A 13,902-nucleotide genomic window follows, 5' to 3' on the forward strand; every position below is an offset into this window, starting at 1 on the left:
AGTCACCCAACAAACAAGTTGGCCCTGACTAACGTGTGTTCTGGTGCCAGATTTGAAAAAACGTTTCCCATGTTCTGTCAACTCCTGTGCTGTTCTGTGCACACTCTTCCCAGGTCATATAAGTTGCACAACTTAAAACTGCACAGGTTTGCTTTTCCATCACCCAACCTATGCCCCAATTTTAAAACACCATATGACCTTCTTGTGCAAGTGGTCATTTGGCTGAAAGCCCAGTAGGAAAACGCCGCGACCATGAGTTGGGAGCTACCTCACTGTCAGGGCCCCGCTTCCGGAGAGGTAAGAATTCGTGGACTTCCGCCAGGAGGGTTTCTTCGCTTAATAATCTGACCATTAATCCTTAAACGAATTCCCCATGTGCAATTAAAACTGTATAGTTCTGCCCACAATGCAAGAGTCCCATTACATTGATATCAAGATTCCCAGTGTCATGTAATATTGCAGCCCACCAGTTTGTGGGTCCTGCCGGGACCCTTCTGCCTCCTGTCCGTTACCCTTGTATGTGATACATCTCACTTAACGTACATGCCTGTCACTCAAAAGACACCTAGCCACAACCTAAACGCCTGCAATTCCTTAATGCGCCACTCAGTCTCACCTGGCAGAAAGTCACAGGGGATGACCGGTGACCACTGAAGGGGGGAAGGATCTGTACAAGACCTTACAGACTGGAAATCATGCTATGTACCTGCGCCTCAACCACTGGGCCGGTTGTAGGACCGCCATGAGAAGCCACACTGTGCTTATTAGCACCAGCCGCATGATGCAGGAAACCAAAAAGCTACACAATTGTTTAAACCTTGTGCGGCGCACCAAGTAAGTAGTTGCCTTGTCCGAACGGATAAAAACTGTTACCAGCATCCTTCTTTCTCATCTACCTCAGGCCTCCGAATATCGACTCGGTGAAGTAAGAGCAGATAAAAAGTGTGCGGCAATGTCCTACCTACCACTCCCTCCATAGCAGCAACCTAACTTACCCTGAGTATCCTCGTGACTCTGGGTCGCTGTAGACGTGGGGACACGTGCATGTAGCCAAAAAGTCACCTCTGTCCTATTTTCGAGGGAGCTGTCTGAACCTGATGCGCCCGGTCTCCTGGCGTCGGAGACACTGTATGAATATAGAAACAATTAGCAGGACCAGACTGCTATGTACATTGCACCAACCATGGCCAAAGGCCTATATAACATGTGGCTTAAACGCGCTGCCCTATTTGGCAGTTCCATATACCCACTTGGAAGAGCAATGGCCTGCTCATGAGAAGCACCCACTTTACCGGCGCCCACCAGCTGCACTGTAACTACAGCACCTGGTAGGGCTGGGCCCAACCCACTTGGAAGAGACCTCTTGGGCGTATGCCACTGCACAGTGCACCGCAGCATTCCTACTCGCCAGCCTAAGCCCTGGCAGTCTAACCCATAAAGGAACTAACTGGTGTGCAAAGCCAAGATAGCTAGAATCAGCAACACGAACATATGAAAACATAGCACATTCACATTTTTGTTTTCCCTGCAAATTGCCTACTACAGGATACCGCGGTGTCGCACCCGCGTGGCCTCACCCCCATCGGGCCAGTCCAGGGCACTGTGATGCCCGCAGAGCGGTCCCCCGGAAACCTCCTCAGGGCACAAAACAAGCGTGGATACTGCACCGGTAGTCACGCACCGCCAGCGGCATACCCAATTCCTGCTGTCTGGCCATTTGCTGAAGACTACATCTAAAATGGGGCTGGACTCCCTGCCCAGGTGATGACAAAAGTTTCCTTGGGGGGGGGGGTCTCAGCGGGGGTCACACTCAGTCGGAGACAAGGACCCTGGTCCCCAAGCTCTTGAGCCGTGAGCCAGCTGGAGCACCAGGCAGCCTGAAACTGCCGCCCGAATCTCCTCACGCAAGATGGACCCCTGCACACCCGGAGGTGAGCAAGCGGTCACCGACTCGCCTGGGATTGATCACAACACGAGGGAAGAACTTTGCATGCCACTCACCTTGTTTCACGGTGAACCAAAAAGCGTGACTTCCAGACAACGTGACCCGAGCCAATTGCAAGTGTCCTGAATCATCAATTCCAAAGCTGTAACATGCACCAGTCTCTCTCCTACCCAGAGGTGTCTCAATCCCATGCCCCTTGCCGCCAGAGGCCAGTACCCAACCACTGAGCCCCTTGGGGTCTCACATGAACTCCTCCAAAATTAGACTAAGATTGGCGCGGAGAACCATTGCCAACACATGCAATGTACTTTAGCAATTACTCTCCATTTACCATCAACTTTGATACAGAAACGTTTCCCCATACAGACATGCGTCGCAAGAAAATACTACCAAACCGAACCCACTAAAATGTGTTCATATTTCCGTAAACATAGTTTCATAGCTGTTAAGTCATGGATTGGCACAATGTCGTTCACATACAGCCAAAACTTTACACAAGGCAATTTATTTTGATGAATAGGGTTGATCAAAACATCATGAAACGGGGGGTGAGTCCCAGCTTGAGGCCTTTCGCCAAACACTGATCTGCCCCAGAACCAAATGAAAAATGTCGACGTGTTGAGAAACGCCTAGCTTGCTGGAAGAGTATAAGATTCACACTTTTCGGCATTTATTACAGCCATCGGCTCAAGGGCCTTACAGGGAATTACCCCTTTATGTATACTAGTTTAACCCATTCATGTAAATTATTTATGTACAATTGCTCCATCGTGATACAACGTGTTGCCCAATACAATGAGTAGTCTGTGAAACAAAAAGAAATGCTGAACTGCTCGCGTCCCCTGCTGAGAGGAATAGGGCAATGCCCGTTCGATCAAACCCATGACGCAATGGGATCCACCTGGTGGTATGCGCGCCTCTGCTCCCATACACCCTACTCTTGGCGTGGAAGGGTTCAGATGTATGCTGAGTACATCAGCAGGTAGGCTGGTCGACAGCACTCCGAAGGCCGCAGCCACAGCACCCAAATCGACCCAGGAACCCAAATAGCCCTCCACATTCCTTCACCCACAATCCCTAGAAAGGGGGCTGCACAAGGAAAAATGTGTGCGTGCAACTGGGGGAGAAGCACCGGACACAGAGGAACACACTGGAGCGTTGGCATCGAGCTCCACGCTAGGGATCGAGCAGCGCTACCCACTATGACAAGGAATCATCACCACGCCCTGCAGAAACACTACACCCTATAATGGAAAGCGCAGCAGGGATGCACTATTCACTGCAGGACTGGTAGCCCCAGCCCCGACACTAAGCATGACCCTGTGGTTGCCACGTGCATGTGCGACCAGGGGACAGTAGCATCAGAGCCCCCGCGCCTCTCATGCACACGCACAAGTAGCTCATCCAATCAGAGCCTCCACCTTGGACTCAGGGACACGCAGCCTTGACTTTATAATGCATCAACCGTGAATTTCACGTCCCGCACACAAATACATGCAGCCCGACCCGCAATCCACCCCAGCCTGCTCCTCAGCCTAGAGCCTCCTCCGTCCACAAACATGTCGGCATGAGCGTCGCCACTCCTCACACTCTAGTCTGTGTTGGGCCAAGTCACCCCACATAGGCGGTCGGGATGAATGGAGACACAAAGCACACGGACCCGCCCCTCCGAAAACCAGTCGGGCCCCGGGACGGTCCAAGCCCCCTCCCCCCCTTGTCCTGGCAATGTTGCACCGCCCAAGCAACCCAGCCAACGAACCTGGCTCACACTTCCAGGCCGAGCAGCTCACATTGGCCCCCATAATTGCCTGACCAGGCCTGCAATAAGCCCGGGGCAACAACCGGCCCAATTGGGGCCATAAATGCATATCGTGTCTGGACCCTCACGTCCAGTCACCAAACGTTCTTGGTGTAAACCCACGTTCCAGGACTCACCGTGCAGAAATCCCAGACGCGACTCCCTGGCCAACGGCGCGACATACTGGACATCGTGTCCAGCGGGGGGACAAAGGGCCAAGCGCTGCGGATGGCGTGTCCGGTGCAAAGAGGATGCCAGCAAGGCGGGGGGAGGTATAAGTACCCTCCCACGACCTCTGTGCGCCGGAAGTGACGCACCTAGCGTGCCAAGCCAAGGGGACTCCTCCCTGAGTCCCACCACTAGAGGGGTGGTGTACGTGCCTAATTGGCACTAAGAAGGACGCCCTTTTATGTGGCCCCCTGCGTGGGCCGCAGGCAGCCGCATTCACATCTCTTCCAGCACCCTTCAGTACCACATTCTCATTGACTAGATTGCATCCCAGTACTGGACGCGTGCACCCTGCACCCCAGCCGTGAGAATGACATGCACCCCCCTTTACATGTGGGCGGTGTCACAGCACTTCGTGAATGCAGCACCCAACGTAAAACCACTGCCAGTGCATCCAAATTCTGCCCTGAAGCACTTTCTGGTATTTCCATTTTAGTTTATTTAAAAATACAGCTCTGGCAGAAACCCTGCTTCAGCCTGAGTTCACTTTCAAAATGACATTTTAAAACAAGGAGTATTAAAACTAACGTACACTATTGTATCTTGTAATGTGTGGGTACGAAGGATGTGGCAAGTGAGAGGTGGCTTACAGGTTAGTTTGTATCTCCGACCTCCTGCTGCCCCTTTTTGTGAGCTGAGCACTGTTTCACACCTCACATTTCTGAAAGCAGTGCTTGGCAGCGCATGAGCCTCGCACATGTCCTGATGCTAAACAACGTGAAGGTCCTGCCCTATCTTCAGGTTTGTTCTTAAGATACATTATTGGGGCAGACCATGCCCCAGCAGCCCTTAGAAGCCAGCACTTATTAACCCAGTGTAATGCTTTTAGAGTCTTGTACATGTTAAGTTCTGTACAACATGTTTTATATAGCTTAAGAAAAATTTCGATAGGATTTTAGGTTGTGTTTGACAAGGTCACCTAAAGGTCTTTTGGCGCCATAACTGTGCCATGTTTTGGAGCATGTTGCTCAGTTCTTCACATAATCAGGGTCCTACAGTTATATGACTAAATTATGCGGCAGGATTAAATAAATTATGATGCAAGGTAAGGGGATTATATAACACTTAAACTAAGATATCACTGATGATGGTAAATATTTCCTTACCAATTCCAATATGAATGATATTGCTATGAGTACAGTCTTGTTTGTTTGATATATTAAGATAATGCTGTGAAGTTAAGTTCTGTTTTTATTGGCAAAAATAGTGTGAAATCATGCGGAATCAAATGGGGGTGGCTAGTTATGGTTCTTGTTTTCTCACTAAATTATTTATTAACACTTTCTTTCAAATGCAACATTGAGCACTCTGTTTTCATGCTTTTCTTGGGGTAAGACCCCAGGGTTGCCCCTTCTGTCAATCGGGCTCACTCGCTCACAATGCAAATTTGATCCTCAACTTTTACGCCTCACCACTTTGAAATGTCACTAGCCGCCACTAGTTTCAAGCACGGTACCTCGACTAAGCCCATTGAGTATGATTTCTTCCTACAAAGTGACATCTCGCCCCCACGGTCAGTGGCCCCCTATAGTTCTGTGGCGATGACCCTACTGCAAGTGCTGTCAAGGGCAGCAGCACTATAGGCTTGGAAGCATCAAGTACTATAATGCTCCTATCTACTAAAGCCATCCATGGGTAAACTTAATGAACCTAGGCAAGTCAGACAGGGACCGCCCGGCACTGGCTGTAGCACTGCATTCTAGGCAGTCTGTTATCAGATCCAGACTCTAATTTGATGATGTATTCATCCCAGACCTTATGCCCAGTACCTGCCAGTTCCGGCTGCACATGGAATAGAGGGTGGCCTGCTCTACACAGCCTACTTTTACTGCTCTTCTAGGCATTGTGTCACTGGCTGGGGGCTCCGGCGCCTTACAGGCACTGCAATTCGGTGTTTATTTAGTGTAGCACCAGGTCGACCATCCTGCAATCCAGGTTGTTCTTTTTGGACTTGAACATCCACCCCAATGCAGAACCCAGGGTTGGGGAACAGCTTCTTTCCCACCAGTTCCACCAATTTCACTAGTGCTGCCCTGCAAGCTTCCGGCATTTCCAGACATTACCACATCTAGTGGTAGAAGTGTGGCTCAGGTGCGCCACAACCGGGTCACAGAGAGGTCCAGCGTCGGAACATTCGGCCGATGAACTTTGGTGACAAGTATGTTTGGAGAAGGTAATTAAACTGTAGAAATTTGAGCCTACAGTTTGTGAGAGACCTGCTTTGTGTATGTCTGTGTTGCAACTCATTACTCATCTGAGATCTTGCAGTTAAGTAATTGTGCCCATTTTGCCCTGACTTCATCTCAGGGTCTCGACAGCCGTGACTGTATTGCACTGTAGAGGGTTAGGGTTACTATAGCTTTGTCCCCACTGGTGTGAGTCAGTAAGCATTGCAGCACAACATTTGGGGACGGCTCTGACTGGCCCCACAGGGAGCGCAGCACTTGTGTACATGCACTATTTGCCACGGACAGGCCCGGACATATGCCGAATCTCTCTTTCATAGCTGGAAATGTCCAGAGCTTACCCAGATCGTGTGTCTCAAGCCTGTGTGAATTCAGCCTGAGTCCACAATCAACCATCGAAAGTTGTTGCAGTCTCCCTAAATGTCGGTACCACACACAGAGAAGTTGGCAACGCTGTGTAGTCTCGACTGACCCCAATTTAATGGATCAGTCGTGAAAAGCCATTTGAGTATCCGTCTGCATCCCAAGTCATGTGTCACTGTCTTCCCTTGAGGTCCGCTCCCGTCTCCAAGCCATCTCATGGACCGCTGGAGCTGTGCTGCTACATACTACCACTCGTAGTTTGGGGCGCCTAGGCTACCTGCGACAAGCAGGAGCTGCATCTTATGGAACACCACAATTTTCTGCTTTCCTACCCAGATGAGGTCCTGGGACATGGTATGTGGCTCTACAAATAAGGGTTCCATCAGTACCACTGGGATCCCTGAGAACAAATAAGGCCACCATGGGGAATGAACATTTTGGCTATGGCCTCCGGACGAAAGGGGACAAAAGGAGGGTGCGCCAGAAGGCTATGGAGTGTTTCGTCATTGCCACACCTGTCCCAGATTTTCCCTAACTAGGTAGCCTTCCTCACGACACCGTCATCCCTAAAGATCTAAACATGCCAACTTCCCAGGTCAGCCTGGTGTGAGGGAAGGCGCCCCTATCTGGTGTCAGGTTTTTGATTGGGAATAGATAGGACTAGGCCCAATTACCATTGAGTCCGAGTGTGCACCAAATTGGTCCAGCTCGTCCATTCCCATAGCTAGTAAGACGAGTAATGCTGTCATTATGCAGTCTTTGGAGAGCTGCAATAAAAATTATTAGGGTTAAACGATATATTATAATTTTCCATAATATTTAAGTGCATACGACTCTTATTGTGGACATGCAAATACACTTTTTTTTTTGTAAAAAAAAAACTTTGTGTATACTGTATTTTTGTATCTGAAAGAAACACGTTAGTTAGATTCCTCACCTTAGAATATCCCCAGGCGTCAGACTGGATCCGGAAGATTTTTGTAGCAATACCCCTTGCGCATCGCTAGGCGTCGTCTGCGGCTCCGCGTCCGTCGTTGGCGTCATGCGCCGGAATGATGTCGTCGGAGTACTTAGACGCCGCCCTCGCGCGCTGACGTCAGTTCTTCTTTTTTCCGCGCCAGTAAGCGCCGATCCGGGGGAGCTACCCCTTTTAGTCATTTTTGACTAAATATTTTGACTCTTTTTGGTCACTTTCTCGACTCTGGTGCCGGTAGGATGCCTGGTTTCAAGGCCTGCGATGACTGTCACCGACTGATGTCGGTGACCGATCATCACCGCCGGTGCCTGTACTGTTTGGGGCCCGACCACGACGCGGAGTCGTGCTCCGATTGTATGGCCCTGACCTCGAAAGCTAGGCGGGAGTGGTCCCGTAAGCTTCTCGAGCTTCGCCACTCGGCTCCGCGCCCCTCTCGATCCCGGTCCAGGAGGAGGTCCAAGGATCGGTCACGGAGCCGCAGTCGACATCATCGCTCGTCTGGCTCGAAGTCTTCGGGTTAGTCGAAGCGATCCAAGAAGTCCAAGACACGACACCGCTCTTCGGACTCCCCTCGCCGGTCGCGCGACTCGGCCGAGGGTCAGGGTGGTCCCACCCCCGTGGCTCCGTCGGAGCCGCAGGTGCCACGCACATCCCCATACCCACCGGTCCCTGGGACTGACGCGACGCCGGCGTAGGTCAGAGCCTTCCTCAGTGCCATGAGGAGCCTGGCCCCGCCGTCGACACCCGCTGGCGCGCCTTCGGGCCCCGCGGACTCGACTGGGCAACCTTGCGCGCCAGCGGCTCCGGCGCCGTCAGAGGCTCCGGCCCCAACGCCGCAGGTCCCCGAGGGGCCCAGGCCTGGGCCCTCGTCGACGTCGGTCGACCTCGTCACCCCTCCTCCGCCGGCGTCGACACCGGTGCCGCCTCCGACGCCGACTCCGGTAGATGTCGTTCCCCGGTTCGCCCCTGTCCGGATCCGATGCCGGTGCGGCGCCGCATCCGACGCCGCTAGAGACACATTTTGTCTATCGTCCGGCTCCGATCATTCCTCCTGTTTACCAGGAATCGGATGACGGGGGCGACTGGGAGGGGTCCAAGGACCCTCTGGCCATTCAGGGCCAACTTTCGCAGGACTGGGCAGATGAACTGGGGGAGGCCAGTGGTCTGGATTCCTCACCGGACACTGGATTCATCTCTCCTCCGACTGTGGCTTCGGAGGAGGGTGCAGCTTTTTCTGTGGTGCTGCGCAAGGCGGTCATAGCCCTTGGGCTTGAGCTGCCTGCCGTGGCAGTGAGGACTAACATCCTCACTGAGGTGCTTCAGTCTGCAGCAAGCTCCACTGAGCCTCTGCTGCAATTCAATGAGGCCCTCATTGACGTTCTGCAGGGCACCTGGTCCAAGCCCTCCACAGTCCCTCCTGTGGATAGGAACGTTGCCAGGCGCCACCGACCTGCTCCGGGCGACCCCAGTTTTCTGTCCCAACACCCCACCCCTGAGAGTCTGGTTATCCAGGCCTCTACCTCCCAATCCTCCTTCCCATCCACTCCTCCGGACCGGGATACCAAGAGACTGGAACAGTTCGGTAAGAAGCTGTTCTCCTCGCTCAGTTTGGGCCTGCGGTCTTTGAACACCGCCTGTCTCTTGGACCGTTTTTCCCACTCTATTTGGGATGCGGTGGAGGACGTGCTGCCCCTGGGCCCGAAGGAGGCCCAGGCACGACTTTCCCAAGCTCTGGCCGATGGGAGAGATGCAGCGCGCCATGCAATCCGATGTGGACTTGACACTACGGACTCGCTGGGTAGGGCGATTTCTACCACGGTGGCGCTTCGACGTCACGCCTGGCTGCGGTCCACATCCTTTTCAGGGGATGTCCAGAGCACTCTCATGGACATGCCTTTTGATGGCACTCGCCTTTTTGGTGAGAAAGCGGACAGTGCGCTGGCTCGCTTCAAGGACTCCTGGGCTATGGCCAAGTCCTTGGGCCTCTCGGCCACAAACTTCCGCTTTTCGCTCCTTTCGTGGCCAAGGAAGAGGCACCTCCTCGCGTCCGCCTAGCCACCGGCCGCAGAACCAACCTGCACGCGGTTGCGGACGTGGTTTCCGCCGAGGCGGTACTGGAGGACAACGCGGTCAGTCCACATCCACCCCGGCAGCATCCGCCTCAAAGCCTTCCTAGTCTGGGCTTTCAGGCCCATTCCTCGCCAGTGGGAGGCAGAGTTCGCCATCACCTGCTCCACTGGCGTACCATCACCTCGGACGGGTGGGTGCAGCAAATCGTCCGAAGGGGCTACTCCCTCCCCTTCGAGACGACCCCTCCAGTCATGCCACCGCAGCACCACCGTATCTCGGAGGATCATTTGAATCTTCTGCAAGAGGAAGTTTCGGCCCTCTTGGCCAAAGAGGCCGTCGAGCGCGTTCCGAGCCCAGAAGTAGGTCGTGGTTGTTATTCCCACTACTTTCTGGTTCCCAAGAAGGGCAAAGGGGGCCTACGCCCTATCTTGGACCTCAGGAACGTCAATGCCTTCCTCCGGAAGGAACGGTTCAAAATGTTGACTTTGGCTCAGGTTCAAGCTGCCCAAGACCCTGGAGACTGGATGGTAGCGTTGGACTTGCAGGACGCATATTTCCACATCCCCGTCCTGCCGGCCCACCGGCGTTACCTGCGGTTCACGGTGGGTCAAGAGCACTTTCAGTTCACCGTGCTCCCCTTCGGCCTTACCAGTGCCCCTCGGGTGTTCACGAAAGTGATGGTGGTGGTCGCAGCTCATCTGCGCAGATCAGAGGTTCCGGTCTTCCCCTATCTCTATGTCTGGTTGTTGAAGGCAGGCTCGCCCCAGGCAGTCTTCTCCCACCTCCAGACTACGGCGGATCTCCTGCATTTGCTGGGGTTTTCCATCAACGTGCCGAAGTCACACCTGAGCCCCTCTCAGAAGCTCCTCTTCATCGGAGCGGTTCTCAATTCGGCCCAGTTCCGGGTTTATCCACCGGAACAGCGGGTCCGGGATATACAGGCCCTGATTCCAATCTTTCGGCTTCTATCCTGGGTTTCGGTCAGGCTAGTGTTGCGGCTTCTGGGGCTGATGGCCTCCTGCATCCTACTAGTGCATCACGCCCGGCGGCGCATGCGGGCTCTGTAGTGGGACCTGAAGTTTCAGTGGGCCCAGCATTACGGCAACCTGTCCGACCATGTCTTGATCTCGGAGGGCACTGCACGGCAGTTGCAGTGGTGGCTCACGGACCGCGATTGGGTCACGGGCAAGAGCCTCTCCCTACCCCTACCGGAGCATGTCGTAGTGACGGATGCGTCCCTCCTGGGATGGGATGGCCATATGGGAGAGGCAGAGATCAGAGGCCTCTGGTCTCCGGCGGAGTCTCGCCTCCACATCAACTTGTTGGAGCTGAGAGCGATCCGACTTGCACTGAAAGCCTTCCTTTCCTCTGTCCGGGGAAGTGTTGTGCAGGTGTTCACGGACAACACCACCACCATGTGGTATTGCAACAAACAGGGCGGGGTGGGGTCGTGGACCCTTTGTCAGGAGGCTCTACGCCTCTGGACATGGCTGGAACACCAGGGCGTCACCCTGGTGGTTCAACATCTGGCGGGCTCTCTGAACGCCAGAGCAGACGAACTCAGCCACCGGTGCATGATGGGTCACGAATGGCGTCTGAACTCAGAAGTGGCGCAAGGTCTCTTTCAGCAGTGGGGAGAGCCTTGGTTAGATCTATTCGCCACCGACGAGAACGCGCAATGTCAGCGGTTCTGCGTGTTGGAATTTCCAAGGCGGCACTCGCTCGGCAACGCTTTTCGTCGTGAGTGGAGTTGCGGTCTGTTGTATGCCTTTCCGCCTATACCACTTCTGCCCAGAGTGCTGAAGAAGATCAGGCACGACCGGGCCCAAGTCATCTTGGTGGCTCCGGATTGGGCACGAAGGTACTGGTATCCCGAGCTACTCAGTATGTTGACCGATCCTCCGATACGTCTGCCCCTTCAGGAGGATCTTCTGCCGCAGCAGCAGGGGACGGTCCTCCACCCGAACCTGTCCAGCCTCCACCTCCATGCGTGGAGATTGAGCGGCGGCAGTTGATGCCATTTGACTTGCCTCCTGAAGTCTGTGATATCATTCTGGCAGCCAGGCGTCCCTCCACAAAGACGGTATACGCCTGCCGGTGGAACAAATTTGTAGCATGGTGCACAGCAAAGGCTGTCGATCCCCTTTCCGCCCCTCTTTCTGAGGTTCTCCTCTTTCTTCTTTCTTTGGCCCAGCAGGGCTCTGCCTTGGGCACCTTGAAAGGTTATCTTGCTGCCATCTCTGCCTTCTTACGGCTTCCTGATCAGCCTTCTCTTTTCCAGTCCCCTGTAGTTTCACGCTTTCTTAAAGGCATTACTCACATGTTCCCTCCGGTCCCTTTCGTAATGCCTCAGTGGGACTTGAATCTTGTCTTGACATTTCTGATGTGCGATCCCTTTGAGCCTCTTCACAATTGTCCTCTTCGTCTTCTGACTCTTAAGACTGCCTTCTTGGTAGCCATCACCTCGGCTAGACGGGTGAGTGAGCTCCAGGCTCTATCGTCCAAGCCTCCTTTTCTATCTGTTCATCTGGACAAGGTTGTCCTTCGGCCTCGTCCTTCCTTTCTGCCGAAAGTGGTGACCCCCTTTCATCTTGGGCAATCTGTCACCTTTCCCACCTTCTTTCCGCCTCCGCATCCTTCCAAGGAGGAAGAGAGTCTCCACTGTCTGGACCCAAAACGTGCGCTCTCCTTTTATTTGGACCGCACGAAACAGTTCCGGGTGCACGACCAACTTTTCGTTGGATACGTGGGTGCTAAGAAGGGAAAAGCTGTGCACAAACGGACCATCTCCCGGTGGGTCGTTTTGTGTATAAAAATCTGTTATTCCTTGGCAAAAAAAGGACCCTCCTGTTGGGCTGCGAGCCCATTCTACTCGGGCCACAGCGGCTACTACTGCTTTGGGACGGGGAGTCCCTTTGCAGGACATCTGTCAGGCGGCGACGTGGGCTTCGCTACACACGTTTGCCAGGCATTATTGCCTAGACAGCCAAGTCCGGAGGGACGGCTTCTTTGGCCGTTCTGTCCTGTAGGACTTTCTGGTGTGATCTTGGTTCGCAGACCCACCATCGGGGTTGGTATTGCTTGGGTATCTATTCTAAGGTGAGGAATCTAACTAACGTGTTTCTTTCAGATGAACAAGTTACTTACCTTCGGTAACGATGTATCTGTAAGAAACATTAGTTAGTTAGATTCCTCACCGACCCACCCAGCCTCCCCGTTCTGCGAACTGACATCTAGGCTTAAGGTTATCCTTTTCAGGTCCGTAGACTTTTTTGGCACCAGTGTCGGTCTCTTGCATGGCTCTGCATTCCTGGCGCGGAAAGCTATGTACAAGAACTGACGTCAGCGCGCGAGGGCGGCGTCTAAGTACTCCGACGACGTCATTCCGGCGCACGACGCCAATGACGGACGCGGAGCCGCAGACGACGCCTAGCGACGCGCAAGGGGTATTGTTACAAAAATCTTCCGGATCCAGTCTGACGCCTGGGGATATTCTAAGGTGAGGAATCTAACTAACTAATGTTTCTTACAGATATATCGTTACCGAAGGTAAGTTACTTGTTCGATAATTCACATCTATTTTGTAAATTCTCGAGTTAACCACGGGCCACGCTAAGTTGGACATAAAAAAATAAAGGCATATTTCATAAAGTTAATTTTATCGCCTATCAATAACAGAGGACGCGAGGTCATTGGGTATTCCTAACACAACAGGCAGTCACTGAAGTACCTTATGAAAATCTATCAGACGAATTGTAAAGCAAATAAGTATTGGGTTGGAATTTCACTCCTTGGGAGCATATCTTTGCAAAATCCGCGCAGAAGTAATAAGACACCCCACTCAGTCAAATCATAGATCTCACGTTCCTCGACATGTCTGAAGATCAATAAATATGGACAAGGGTTGATGACAGCCAGCAAAAAAACAGAAACGCGGTCTAAAACAGCTAAAATCATATTTTAAATTCGACAAACTGCAAAGTGAATAGTAGAATGTCACCAAACGAGAAGGTGAAGCGACGTCTAACTGGCATGCAACATTGCATGTGACCTAAACGCATAATGTATGAATGGAAAACGCATGATGTTTGAATGGAAAACGCATGATGTATGAATGGAAAACGCACGCACAATATTAATATTAGTATTATGCATCGCAAATGCCAAAGGCCGAACATGGGCGTTAGGCCAATATCCAACCAGTTTGCAGACCCGAGGACTTTGTTAACTTTTTCTTTAGGAAAAAAGTACAACAATTGAACTTAATGCGTGTTCTAAAATACATCAGAAACCTAAAACGCGTGAGAAATATTTTGTATTAAAAAATAAGACATTA

Source organism: Triturus cristatus, chromosome 12 (assembly GCF_964204655.1).
Source record: "Triturus cristatus chromosome 12, aTriCri1.1, whole genome shotgun sequence".
Lineage (NCBI taxonomy): Eukaryota > Metazoa > Chordata > Amphibia > Caudata > Salamandridae > Triturus > Triturus cristatus.